At 41.1% G+C, this 12,330-nt stretch overlaps 1 long non-coding RNA gene across 1 annotated transcript; it reads left to right on the top strand.

Moving 5' to 3' along the window:
- The first annotated feature begins 2,702 nt into the window (after nucleotides 1-2,702).
- On the top strand, nucleotides 2,703-5,887 carry LOC118165258. Its single transcript, XR_004749949.1, has 3 exons — nucleotides 2,703-2,841; nucleotides 3,310-3,439; nucleotides 3,855-5,887. It is a non-coding gene; the product is annotated as an uncharacterized LOC118165258 (long non-coding RNA).
- Nucleotides 5,888-12,330: the final 6,443 nt, after the last annotated feature.

Below are 12,330 nucleotides of genomic sequence, written 5' to 3'. Positions count from 1 at the left end.
TTACTTCTGCTTGCCCATCTACAATTGAAAATCAATCTATGTGCCATCTCTCATACTAAGATCTTAAGTTTCTAATACCTGTACTAGACAATATGTGGATCAAAACACTTAAAACTTTTAAATAACTATATTGTCTTCCAACAAAGGACACTTTTGAGATGAGGAAAATGTAGTTGTTTCTAAGGTTTCTTTTAAAAACATTCTAAATGTAACAATGTGGAAGGTTCCATATGGCGTCATGGTATTTTTTGTTTCTTCTACTCCTTGTTTCTCAATAACTGCATGACATTTTGATATGGTTATGTCTTATTTCTCTTTTCCCTCAACTGCTCTTCCCAGTTTTATGCCTCTCTCTATCTACCTCTGTCTAACTATATATATATAATTCTTATTTTGGGAGGGTGAGGGAAAGGCAGACAACCAAAAGTTGTTTCTATGACAGACGTCTTCAGCTTGCTTTCTTAGTCAGAAGTTGAAATCCATCTATACTTTTTCAAGGCTTTTTGCATTGACTCTTCCTGTCTGACCCATCCTTCTTTCCACTTCCCATTCTTTTCACAGCCCCCCTCAGTTCCTCACGAGAGTCTAATCTGCCAGCTTCTTGCCCAAATGCCTCCCCCCAAAACCCGTCTGTCACCCCATCCCTTTTGTGAGATCCCTGAATTCATTCATAAGGACTTGTACTAGGAACAGACTTTAGCTCAGAAACATGTCTACTACAAAGGTAAGAACTTGTATATTTCACTGACAAAACCCTCTACTGAAAAAGCCACTTTTATCAGCTATATATATATATTGTTGTTACTTAATGCATTGATCTGGCCAATTTTTTTCCAAGTTCTTTGTTTTGGTTAGATGGGAGCATATAGCCACAGCAGCATTTTTTTTTTAGCTTTGTCCTTCGTTAAATCTGCTACCATATGCAAATCTACCTTTCCTATAACAACGCAAAATGATAACATAAAACCAGTGTAAATGCCTGATGGCTAAAGCAGAAGTGAAAAGGTGGTACTTATTTTTACAAATAGGATAGGAAAGAAAACATATCCAAATGAATATGTCTGTTTATCAACCCTTATATTCTTTTTTAATATCCCAGTCCCCACTGACATCATCAAACCAAATGGCATATATATTTTTGTCATTCTTTCATGTCTTGTCTTCTGATCACAGCTGGTTGGGATTGCGGGCTGTTGCTGTTCTCAAATATTTTGGGGACCCAGCCTCTACAGCAGACTTCCCGGTTTTTCTTAGTCTCCAGGCAGTATTGTAATCTACATCTTAAAAATAACACGATTTTCACAATCTGTCTAAAATGCAGCCACAACTACGACGCATGAAATAAGCTTGACAAATCTATTGCAACTTGTCTTGTGCCTTCCGGCACCTCAGTCATCCCTGCTGTGAATAAAGCCAATTAGAGTGCGTAAGTGGCACCGCAGCACTGAATTGTGCCCTAATCCAGCAAGCTGCTTTGCATGGCCAGCTTCTGCACCCACGTGGAGCCCCAGGGCCCACCAAGACACGGCGGCTTGCCTGACTGGGTCTGTAGTTTGTCTGGAGGAAAGATTCCATATGCAATATGCAGCAATTTACCTGCATGTACAGTACCCAGTTGCCTGCTCTTAATTTCAAAGAATCATTTGCAATATAAGCCAGCTCCTCCCTCATTTGAAGTCAGTGGAAGGACTCATGCTTTTCTCTTAAAGCTGGTCCCATCCTCAGCTTCAATACAAATGCTTTGACTTCAGTCCTATCTGGGTGTCATCTATTAAGTGCTAGACTGCACAACCTTTATATTAATTTATGAACATTTGATTTGCTCATTAAGCATCAATGATTTGGCCAGTATTAAAGAAGACTCAAATTAAAGACTATTGCTGCCCCAGGGATTTTATAATCTAAATCAGGTATAGAAAAAAAATAATCTTAGGAAGCTAAGGACACAGAATAACTTGAAGGCTCGCTCTCTTTTCCCTTAAGTTCTTCTCTTTCTCTCATTTCTCTTCACAGATATAAAATTTGGGTGCAAGCCCTTGTCCTCTAGTATCTTAGCAGCTGCTGCCCCCTCCTTCCCATCCCCACAGATGCTATTTTGTACATTAAATGTATGCTGCAAATACATTTTGATTTTTAGGATTTATTGAGCTGATACCATTGCTCCTTTTTACTTTGTGCATTAGCACCCAAGGCTGCCTAAACGGTCAGGTGCGGGTATTTAATTTACCACAGGACACCTGCATCGGGAGGTTAAAGATGAATTCAGCTCGCTCCATTACAATATATCCTAACATAAAGTGTCATAGTCTCCAATTTCTGTTTGGGCCTCAGGACTTTTTTGTACCTGTCGTTTGTCTCCCTTTCTGCTGCATCAAGCACAAACTTCCTCACTTGGCCTCCCAGGCTGGCGCCTGGCCCTGTCCATATTAGTTGTTAGATCTCATGGCCAGTCCTACAGATTATTGCTGGTGCAAACCTTCTTTGGTCCTGGGTCACGCACGCATGGAAGGAGCTGTCCTGTCCATCAGAAGCTGTGATGTTGCTGAATACATGTGTCCACAGCCCAGCAAGGAATCACATCGGGGGCAGGTGGGTCTCCACAGAGTTGTAAAGTTCCCTTTATCTCATGCTTTCCAGCCAGATCACCAGGATCTTGCACATTTGCACTTAATGCTCTAGCTTCTCTCTTCCTCAGGGTGAATAGCGTCTGTGCAGAAAAGACAAAGCCAAGCCAGAAGCACTGTGCCTACTGGATGGACCCTCACTCTGTGAGACCCGACTGTTACTGGTTCTCTTTAGTCCTGTGGCTCAGGATACAACCTCTCACACACCAATGTGCAGGTAAGCTAAGCTGAGAGATCTGCTGATGTGAAATGGTAGCTGACTCACCTCACTAGTCCAATTCTCATATACCAAACTTGTCAACTTTTCCAACTTTTCCACTAGCCAAGTTCTCTCTCTCTCTCTCTTTTTTTTTTTTTCCTCTGAAGGTTTTGTTGCTTCTGTCAATTTTCAGATTTTTTTCTATGCTTACCAGCATTTGGCAAAAAGGTAAGGAACTGACCTTTCCAGCCTGATGCTATAAGGTTAATTCTACCCAGCAACTGTTGGTTTTTAGGATAAACTTCTGCAAAGCTGCATGAGTTACACAATAGAAAGCATGAAATGCTCTATCCTGTTTAAACAGGTTTCAATGGGGTTGGCATGCAACCCTGCTCACAGAACAGCAAGCTTTACATCTTGTACTGTAGGGTTAATGTCCCTGCTAGCTGCTCTGCCACACCTAAGGCACACTTTCTTCCTAAACAGCAGGAGTCACAGGCTGCACCCCAACATGCCTGTGTGAAGCATCACCCGGTGTCTTCAGGTGAAGTTTAAGGTTGCACAGAATTTTAGACAACTGCATGTGTCTGCCACAGTGGTACCCCCATTGCTTACGGTGAGTCAGTCATTGTGTGGTCATAGGAAAACTGGATCCAAGAGAAAAATGCTATTTTTATTTTATTTTATTTTATTTTTCTCCATTACTGCCTGTGCTTAGTGGAAGAGCTTGCACTGGATCAGCTCTGCGCCGTTCAGCCACACGATCCCTAGACTTGCCTCCAGGGAAGCAGCCAGAGCTGGCTGGTGGGGGAGGAAGGGGAAGGAGCAGTGAAAGGGCTCCTTGTAGGCAGCAGCCCACAGCCACTTTGCTTCAGATGTAACACGAAACCTCACTCTCAATGTCACAGCCACTGACATTGTCAGCCTTGGTAATGAAGATGGTTGGGAGGAGGTGGGGGGTGTTAAAATGGCCCAAATGCTGAGATTTGTGTTCATCAGTTCTTTTTCTCCTTTATCTTACTGACACACAGGGCATCCTGGAAAGACAGAGAAGGAGCAGCAACATAAATTTAGAGGGGCTGCAAAACAATATTGGTAATAGAGGGTGGGATCCATTACTTGTACCACAGCAGGAGCCAGAGGTATCCCTACTTGTGCATTTAAGATAAAACACATTTTTAAGACACTTGGACATTTAATGTCCTTTCTACTCAATTTACAGACTCATAGAATAGCCCACTCTGTCTTGTGTTTTCTTTAAAACATCCATAAATTCAATAAGATCACCTGGCTTAATAAAAACAAGGAAAGATTTTCCCAGGAATGCTACAGCATGAGGGAGGTTTATTTTGTGATATGGTAAATCTAGTAAAGCAGAGCAGTAGGTGGGGGTTCCTTGCCTCTGACTTCTTGGCATCATACAGCACAAATTTTCTGGTATTGTTTACAATCTAAAAAAAAAAAAGGAAAAGAAAAAGAAATGGAAAAAAATAAATCAAAAGAAAAAGAGAAGTTGAAACCATGGGTTGTAATGACAGCAAAATTTGGAGCTGGCTGCAGCATACTACTTGTTAAATATTGTTGTCCCTGGGCCAAAGAGGGTTAGGTATCTGGTAATAATTTATACCTGTTTTAAAACTTCCTTCAAGAAAATTTACTAAATGACTGCCTTCTTAAATCCTAAATGGATTTGTGGAAAAATGTTTACTCCCCAGAAAACCTCATTTTTTGGCTTATTATAGAGACTAAAATCAATAACATGCAATCTCTCAACAAGGTTTTTCTCTTCAGGATTATTTAAAGCTGTAGAGCTAACAAACAGTTTCCTTTATATTTCTGAGGTTGGTTAGTGGGGTAATGTTATGATTATGAGGATGAAACCCTGAAGAAGCTGAAAGTAACTTAAGAAATATTTCCTAGTTTCTCAGGAAATCCCTGTGGTCGGTTGTTACGACATTCTCTGCATCCAACATAATGCAGCATTGGCTGGACCAGCACAGGGTAAAACAACCTGTGGCGTGGTGACTACCTATTTGCTATTTGTTCAGGATGGTGCAGACACTGCAACGGGGAAATAAATTATACAAGAAAAATAAACGTAATGGTAATTTCTAAGGAAATGCCAAGATTTAGAGAGAAAACAGTAGTCTCAGTGTAGGAAAGATTCTCAACTCTCTCCTCTGGGAAACTTTAGACAAAAAATAATAATAATCTGTCTTCCTGCCTGTGACTTCATTCTCTAGTTACTGAAGTAAAAAGCAATATTCCCATTGACTGAAGTTGTGCAATTATGTGGCTTGACTGCCTTCGAGATAAATCATCAATCTTTACTCTGCTAAAATAGGAACTTACAATCCCTTTCAAGATTATTAACATTTATATACCAAGAAATACCCGGCCATTTCTGGAAGCAACAGGGAAGACTACAGAGGTTTTGGACAAAATGTATCACACAAATGATTTGACAAGAAGCCATCATCAGTCAAAGGCATGGGTCAATGATTTTACATACATACCTCGCCAGCAGCTACTTTTCCTTCAGTCTTAATAATTCTTAGCACAAAAGAAATTAGATTCCTAAATAATACCGCCCCTTCTAAATGGAAAAGATTTTAAAAATGGGTTAAAACATTAAACTTTATGAACAATGGATTCCTAGGTATAGATTTTACATGGTAACATAATATTTAACTGGCAAAGCCGAGGCCTCTTGTATATTGGCAAAAATCTGTACCGGCATGCAGCTTGTCACAGAAGCAAGATCCTAATATGAAAACAGTGGATCATTTCCATTGCCTTTTCTCTAGTAAGACTGCCATTTGCTTTCAATAAAAGATTGTCTGAGTGAAGACAATAGAAGCAGGTCCCATATTTGAGAAGCAAGAACAAACACAAGTAAATAGGAACCAGGAATGAAGGAGAAGGAGCCAAAATAAATAAATAAATAAACCAGAGGAAAAAGAGCAAGAGAAATAGGCAGTTTAATGAGACTGGGGGTGTGGAGATTAAGTCAAATTTCATGCTAGTTTTAAAGCCAAATTATAAAGAAAGCAACAACTCATATTAAAAAAATATGGGTAGACGTTTTGTCACAGCATGCTTTCCTCGGTACACATGGGGGCTATCACCTTGTTTTGTTTTGTTTTAGAAGGCCTAAAGAGATGCTCTTAAGTGTGAAAACATGTTGGAATAAATCACATTATAATTTTTTTTTGCTAAACTGTGTTTTCTCCTCTGTTTTGTGTTAGGAGCTGAGTTTGTGAGCCCTACACTCAGCCTCAGGATACCTCTGGCTTCTCTGAAGCAGTAACTTCTGAACACAGTTTCTGGAGCTGCAGGGAATATTCGTGCCATGAGTGGGCAGAACTTTGTTGATTTTGGTAAACATTTAATAATGCAGAAGGATGTAGAAAAGGGTGCAGAACCTTTTCCATTTGTTTATCGGAGCTACAGTCTGAGGTACTTTTGTAACTGTATACTGAATCAAAAATCCATTAAGGATACATATTAACACCTTCCAAGATAACAGTGCTCATTCATCCTCCCTGCTAGCCCTTTCAATAGAGCTGAACAAATCCACACTGCATAATTCCTCTCCCAGACAGAAAGAAAACATAACAATGGTGGGGGAATGGGTGCGAACTCAGCCCTGAGGTAAGGAGGGGAGGAGATGGGGGGAGCCTGAACCAAAAAGAAAAATAGAGCATGAAGTCCTTAGCACAGAATGAAAGAGCATGAAGGCCTTAGCATAGGGAAAATAGGGTAAACTGAGCCATAAACAGGAAAAATGAGAGGAAGACAAATTCCTTGCAGGAGGTGGAAGGGTAGGTGGCAAGGGAGAATGGTTTGTACAGAGAGCTTTTGGCATGAGAAAAGAATTGAGATCCTAGCAGAAAAATTGAGGTACTCTGGTGTGTGTGTCTGTGGATGATGGGAGGTGGAGAGTCATGGTACCTGCTTAAAACAGGCAGCAGGTAAAGAGGACGCTGAGCAGCCAGGGAGGTAGTAAAATAATGACTGTAATGTCTGAAGTTTGAAACATGGGGCTGAGGGATACGGGGAACCCTGAAACTGAAATGGAAGCTGTCACATTAAGAGCTTTTTTTTGCATGCAATATGAAAGGTGGCTTTAAAAATAACAAACCTTACAGTGAAGTTGAAGGCAAAAAGGGCTTCCAGTTAAGCTGGGTATTTGCAGGAACCAGCTCCTCTGAGATCCCTTTGCTTTGTCATCAATTCTGCCCTACTGCCTTCAGGTGACGAGGGACCACTAGAGCCCTCTGTGGTCATCAAAGGGCTCTTCAATCACTGGGTGGGGACAGTTTTCAGGCAGACCCTTGTGGACCATGGTTAACCCTAGCCACTTCCACAGCCACCACAAACATGAATTTGCCTCCTGGCTGCCCATTTCTCCAGGGAGTGATGTGTCACTTTGGGAATGCATGCTCTGAAACAACCCCATTTTTTCCCTTTCTGGCCAAGATCAAAGCTGGATGGGGAGAGGGAAATGGACCTTTACAGAAGTGCAGTGTTTTGCCTGTCTTGTGACGAGGCATGCACACAGCTCTGAGCCTGTGCAGTGTCAGTCAACAAAGCAGGATGTGTCAGTAAATTCCCTCCAAGTGCTTTTATTGTATCCTTTCCTATCCAGATTCTTGCTTGGTGCCCATTAGCTTGATGCTGAGTGGCTCAGTGTTAAATGAAGCATTTTGCATTTCCAACTTGGGACATGGCAGAAAATACACAGGTTTTCTACATAGAAAAACATTCACCTTGCAAAGGAAGGAAGGACATTCCGAGCAGTCCTTTCACAATGTCTTTGGGCAGAGAACTCCACCCATTTTTGTCCCTTGGCATTTCTTTCCTGAAAGCTGGAAGCCAGCCTTGACCCACGGGAACCCCGTTTAGCCCCTAACTATTAAATCTGGATGGATTCTTCCCTCTCAGTTTTCTTGGAATGCCACACTGGCAATCACAACTTTATTGCCCATTTAGTACAAATAAAGGCGAAAACTAGTTGTCGTGGACATTCACATGAACCAAAGTTGATGTGTTAAATAAAAAAGAAATTATATAATAAAAAAGTCCACATAGCACATACAGAGTGTACTAACTTTTTGACTGTCCTCGATGGATAACCTTGAAGCAACTTCCTCGTGTAAATTAGCTTCCCTTGATATATCCTGCAGAAAACGGGAGCCTGCTGCAGGGAAACTGAAATACTGAAAAATAGATGAAGAGTAGTTATTGAAAATAAAACTGAAAGAAACTGACCTTTCGGTGAATATTAGGGACAGGAAGATGTGGTTGTTGAAAGGGGTTATAGATGAACTGACTGTAGGAAGGAAATTTTTTGGTCTCGTTTTTTCAGTAGTGCAAGTTGGTTTATAAAAAGCAGAGTTTAAACTGCTCAGAGTATTATTTTACAATTGCAATATGAATATGTAATATCATAGTATCCAGAATGGTTCTGTAGTAGGAAATGAGGGAAAGAATGATCCTGGGATAAGAAAAAAAGCTGTGAATCATAAAAAGTACCCTCAACATATTTGCCAGAAATTCCCATTTGCTGGGCCCTAAAGCTAAGGGATTTTTTTTGCCTTACATATCCATTAACTTTAGTAATAGGCAATACATGCATTACTATGGGTTTCATGGTGTGTTCCTCCTCTATTCTTCCCTTTCTCCATCCTCCCCACCACTGTGGTCCTTTGCCTGTCCAGATGGAGATCCTATGCATGGCGTAGGTCCTCCTTTCCCCATACACCTGAATTTCTTTGCAGGGGAAACTAGGATGCTGGAAGGAGAAATATGGTACACTGGAACCCAGTAAGCTACAGTGTGGCTAGGGTACACTTTGGGAACTCAAGACTCTCCTGTCCTCCAGTATTAGAAACACCCAGAGGGTACAAGTTGCCTGATAACAGCTTTTGATAATTAGGGATTAAACTGTGTTTCTTACTGCCCTCCTCTGTAAAACAGGAATACTACTTTACAGCTAAACAAGGGATTCTGACAACATCGGCTCTTTTTATGATCAGGCGAGTGCAGTGAGAGAATAATTATTTATATAGAAGCATTTGATTTGTGAGCAGCTTCAAAATCATCAACAAAAGGCTGTGTTCATATAGATATTCTGAACACCTAAATGTTAAATGGATGCTATTACAATTAAAAGTGCAAAGGAAGCCTATGAAAAAGTGATAGGTGAATGTCTGGTTGAGACTTCTGTTAACTAAAACATGTAACTTATTAAAACAAAACAAAGCAGTGAACTGAATCAAGACCATCTGCCCACAGTAATCATAAGTATATATTCATAGCATTGCATCTTTTGAGTGATAACCATCGATAAACAAACAATTTGAAAGAAAGATAACGCCATCAAATAACAGGTTTTTGTCTGAGTAAAATGAAGACCCTTTGTTCTCAGGCACGAGTGGGCCTCCAGATACTTTGATGATATAAAAAATAGCAATAAGGAAAGGGAATCAAAAGGAATTGAGGGCTAAACAGCAGGTTTTGACATGTTTAAAACTGTTGACTAATATACATCTATGACTAAGAGAAAGAATATATTCACATCTCAGTTACTCAAGTTTTGCCCTTTTTAAGCAGTATTTTATTATTTTTACTCTACTGCCACAGGCTTTTATTAAAAGCAGAACAAACAATGATCAAAATATGCACTGGAATGTTTTCCTTTATAAAAAAAAAAAAAAGAAAAGAAAAAAAGAGAGAGAGAGAGAGAAAGAAAAGCATCTTTCTCAAATGACAGTGTTTGAATTTTTATGTAAAATGCATTCTGAGCTAATCCTCTCTTACACAGACTTGTTCCTGCGCTGAGATGACAGGCTTTTAAATCTGCCAGAGCTGAGTTCAGGCCTTTCTTTCCAGATCTGCAGTGCTCCTGCAATACTTGCCGACGTCATTGCTACTTCGGGGAGCATAAGGAGGCTACCTTGGTTTATGGGTGAGCTGTGGGAACAGGAGATGCTGACAGCTGGGCCTTAAAAGCGAAGGAGGAACTGATGCTAAAACCATCTTTAAATGAACAAAATAGATAAGCAAGAATTGCATAATTAGGCAGACATTAAAGGAGTTTCTTTATGTACTGTAAACCTCACAAGTTCACGTGAGCTGTATCCATGTTAGCAACTGCAAGATATTAATGCTATGCCTATACTAGTAAAATAAATATGCTCATGATCCCACTGAGGCCCACTGTGATGGAACAACCCATACACATTCTCTTGCACTCTTTTCTCTCCCAAAACAGGGTGGTTGCTTCCCAACTGCTCATTGCAATTGGTCCCTGACTGATTTCCACACAGCATCCAGGAACTGTGTGGGAAAAGGCTGCATGCCTAGGTCAAGCATCACAAGATCCTTCAGACAGGATCCCATGTCAGGGATATTTCTTCCAGTTTAATAGCCTGGTTGCTTAAATTCCAGTTCCAAGGGACATTCACTACCTACTTCAGCAGTATAGGGAGCATGGTGCATTCGTCTACTAACATGAATAAATGTGTTGAAGCCAACAGAATAACTCATAATAATGAAATTACAATGCTATTACATTCTATTATATATGTAAAACTACGGTACAATTAATTATTACAACATCCGTCTCTGCATTCTCATATGTATTTGCTCTGTGAAGCCACAGATCTCTGAACACTCGAGAAGATCTGGCGAATATTTATATGCGTAGAGTTGCTTGCATACTTAAGGGATTGACATACTGCTGCCAAGACAGAGACAGTAAAAGCCACCAGCAGCGCACATAAAAACATGTACTTTATTTCTTCTGGCAACTGAAATTTATATTATATTTCTCTTAGCACTTGTCCTGATTCAGACAGTCAGTACTACATTCAGTTTTGGGAAGGTGAGGCCCTCACCACAAGATAGGAGATTGTTTTGTTAAAATTAGCTAGAAGACCACTGGAAGTTCAAAGCAAGCACAGTTTACTTTGTTTTTCCCCTATAAAGCCTTTTAATTCACCCACTGGAATAGTACCTGTTACAGTTTTAGTGATGGATGTACAACCCATCCATCACGTACCTGCTAACACCTAACCAATTTGTGGTTAAGTAAAAGACACAGAAGACTATGGGAAATAAAATGTTGCCTGTTCAAATCCAAATGATAAGTTTCTCTTCATGAATATGGTCTTGAAATTAATCCCTCTGTCCATTGGTATCAGCTCTCTGTTCCTGGACATGTAGGATCAGGTTCTGGATCACAGAGCTGTAGAAAAGGAAGCAAAGCAAGAGAGCAGGCAAGAGCGAGAGAAAAAATTAGTATTTAATTTTTACTCTTGTAAGTAAATAACCCTTTCCATATGGCACACAGCAAATGAAACCTGTTTTCCAACTCATCTTCATCTCGTCGTGATCCTCTGGTGGTGCCAACACTGACTGAAGCATCTTACAAGGTTAGGGCATATAGTATTGCTTTCCTGTGTAGACTCTTTCATGACTAACATGGCTTGGGTTGATGCTATAAAATTCCTTCTGTGTAAGGCTGTAGCCTTTCCCTGTGCTATATGCAACTGTCTGTTTTCGTGAAGTAGGGACCTAGTAGCTTTGAAGCCACTAGCCTTAAGTGAAACTGGGATGAAAACGGCCAGGAGTTATTTGCAAAGCAAAGCCAGACAGACACAAGAGCACACGTACACCCAGAGCATGACTGCATCACTGTAATTACCATCAAAGCTAAAAATAAATAAACACAAAAGTATGATTTGACTGCACAACGTCCTCCTTAATTGTAGAAGTTCAGCTGGGCTAGAAACCGAGCTAACCACATTTTAATGATAAGCACATCTGAAGACTCCTGCTGCAGGCCTCGGGCAGCGTTCTCAGAAAGCAGGCTGCGCACCAGGCACTGAATGCAGCCACAGTAAGTCACCTTTCAGCCTGCGTGCACCACCCTTTGCACAGCTAGGTCCTGAAATGGGGTGCAGAGGCCATGCATGCTGTGGCATAGCTGTAGAAGAGCAAAAAAAAAATGGACCCACCACCCCAAAAGAAACCAGAGTAGCTCTGCTGTGCCACCAGTGACTTAGAGCTGCTTCCTTCACCCTCACCAGGAGACCCGGGACACCTCCTCTGCAGAAATCCCTCTTTACGTTTCTGAAACACATGCACTTCCCAACTTCTGGCACAAAGCACACGCATCCTCTTTGCAGGCCTCAACAGCCAAGAAACACGTAAGTGGAGTGACTTTGTGAGGAATAATCTGGAGTCTGGAGCTCCTGTGGCTTTGCTATGTGCTCAACAGTAGCTCCACAACAGATGCTGTTGGTAGGAACCCAGCGAATATACGGCACAGAGGAGTTTTCACTGAGGGAAACGGACTTCAGTGTGAAGTATGTTGGCACGCTCACGTTGTGTGGGGGGGAGAGGAGGAAAGGTTCCCCCGCCTCCACCATGGCTTCGATGGGACCACAGCGGGTCTCAAGGGCCCTGAGGGGATCCTGTCGTGGGTCTCAAGGGCCC

This window comes from Oxyura jamaicensis, chromosome 1 (assembly GCF_011077185.1).
Source record: "Oxyura jamaicensis isolate SHBP4307 breed ruddy duck chromosome 1, BPBGC_Ojam_1.0, whole genome shotgun sequence".
Classification (NCBI taxonomy): Eukaryota; Metazoa; Chordata; class Aves; order Anseriformes; family Anatidae; genus Oxyura; species Oxyura jamaicensis.
This window is presented reverse-complemented; position numbering and strand designations above follow the sequence as displayed.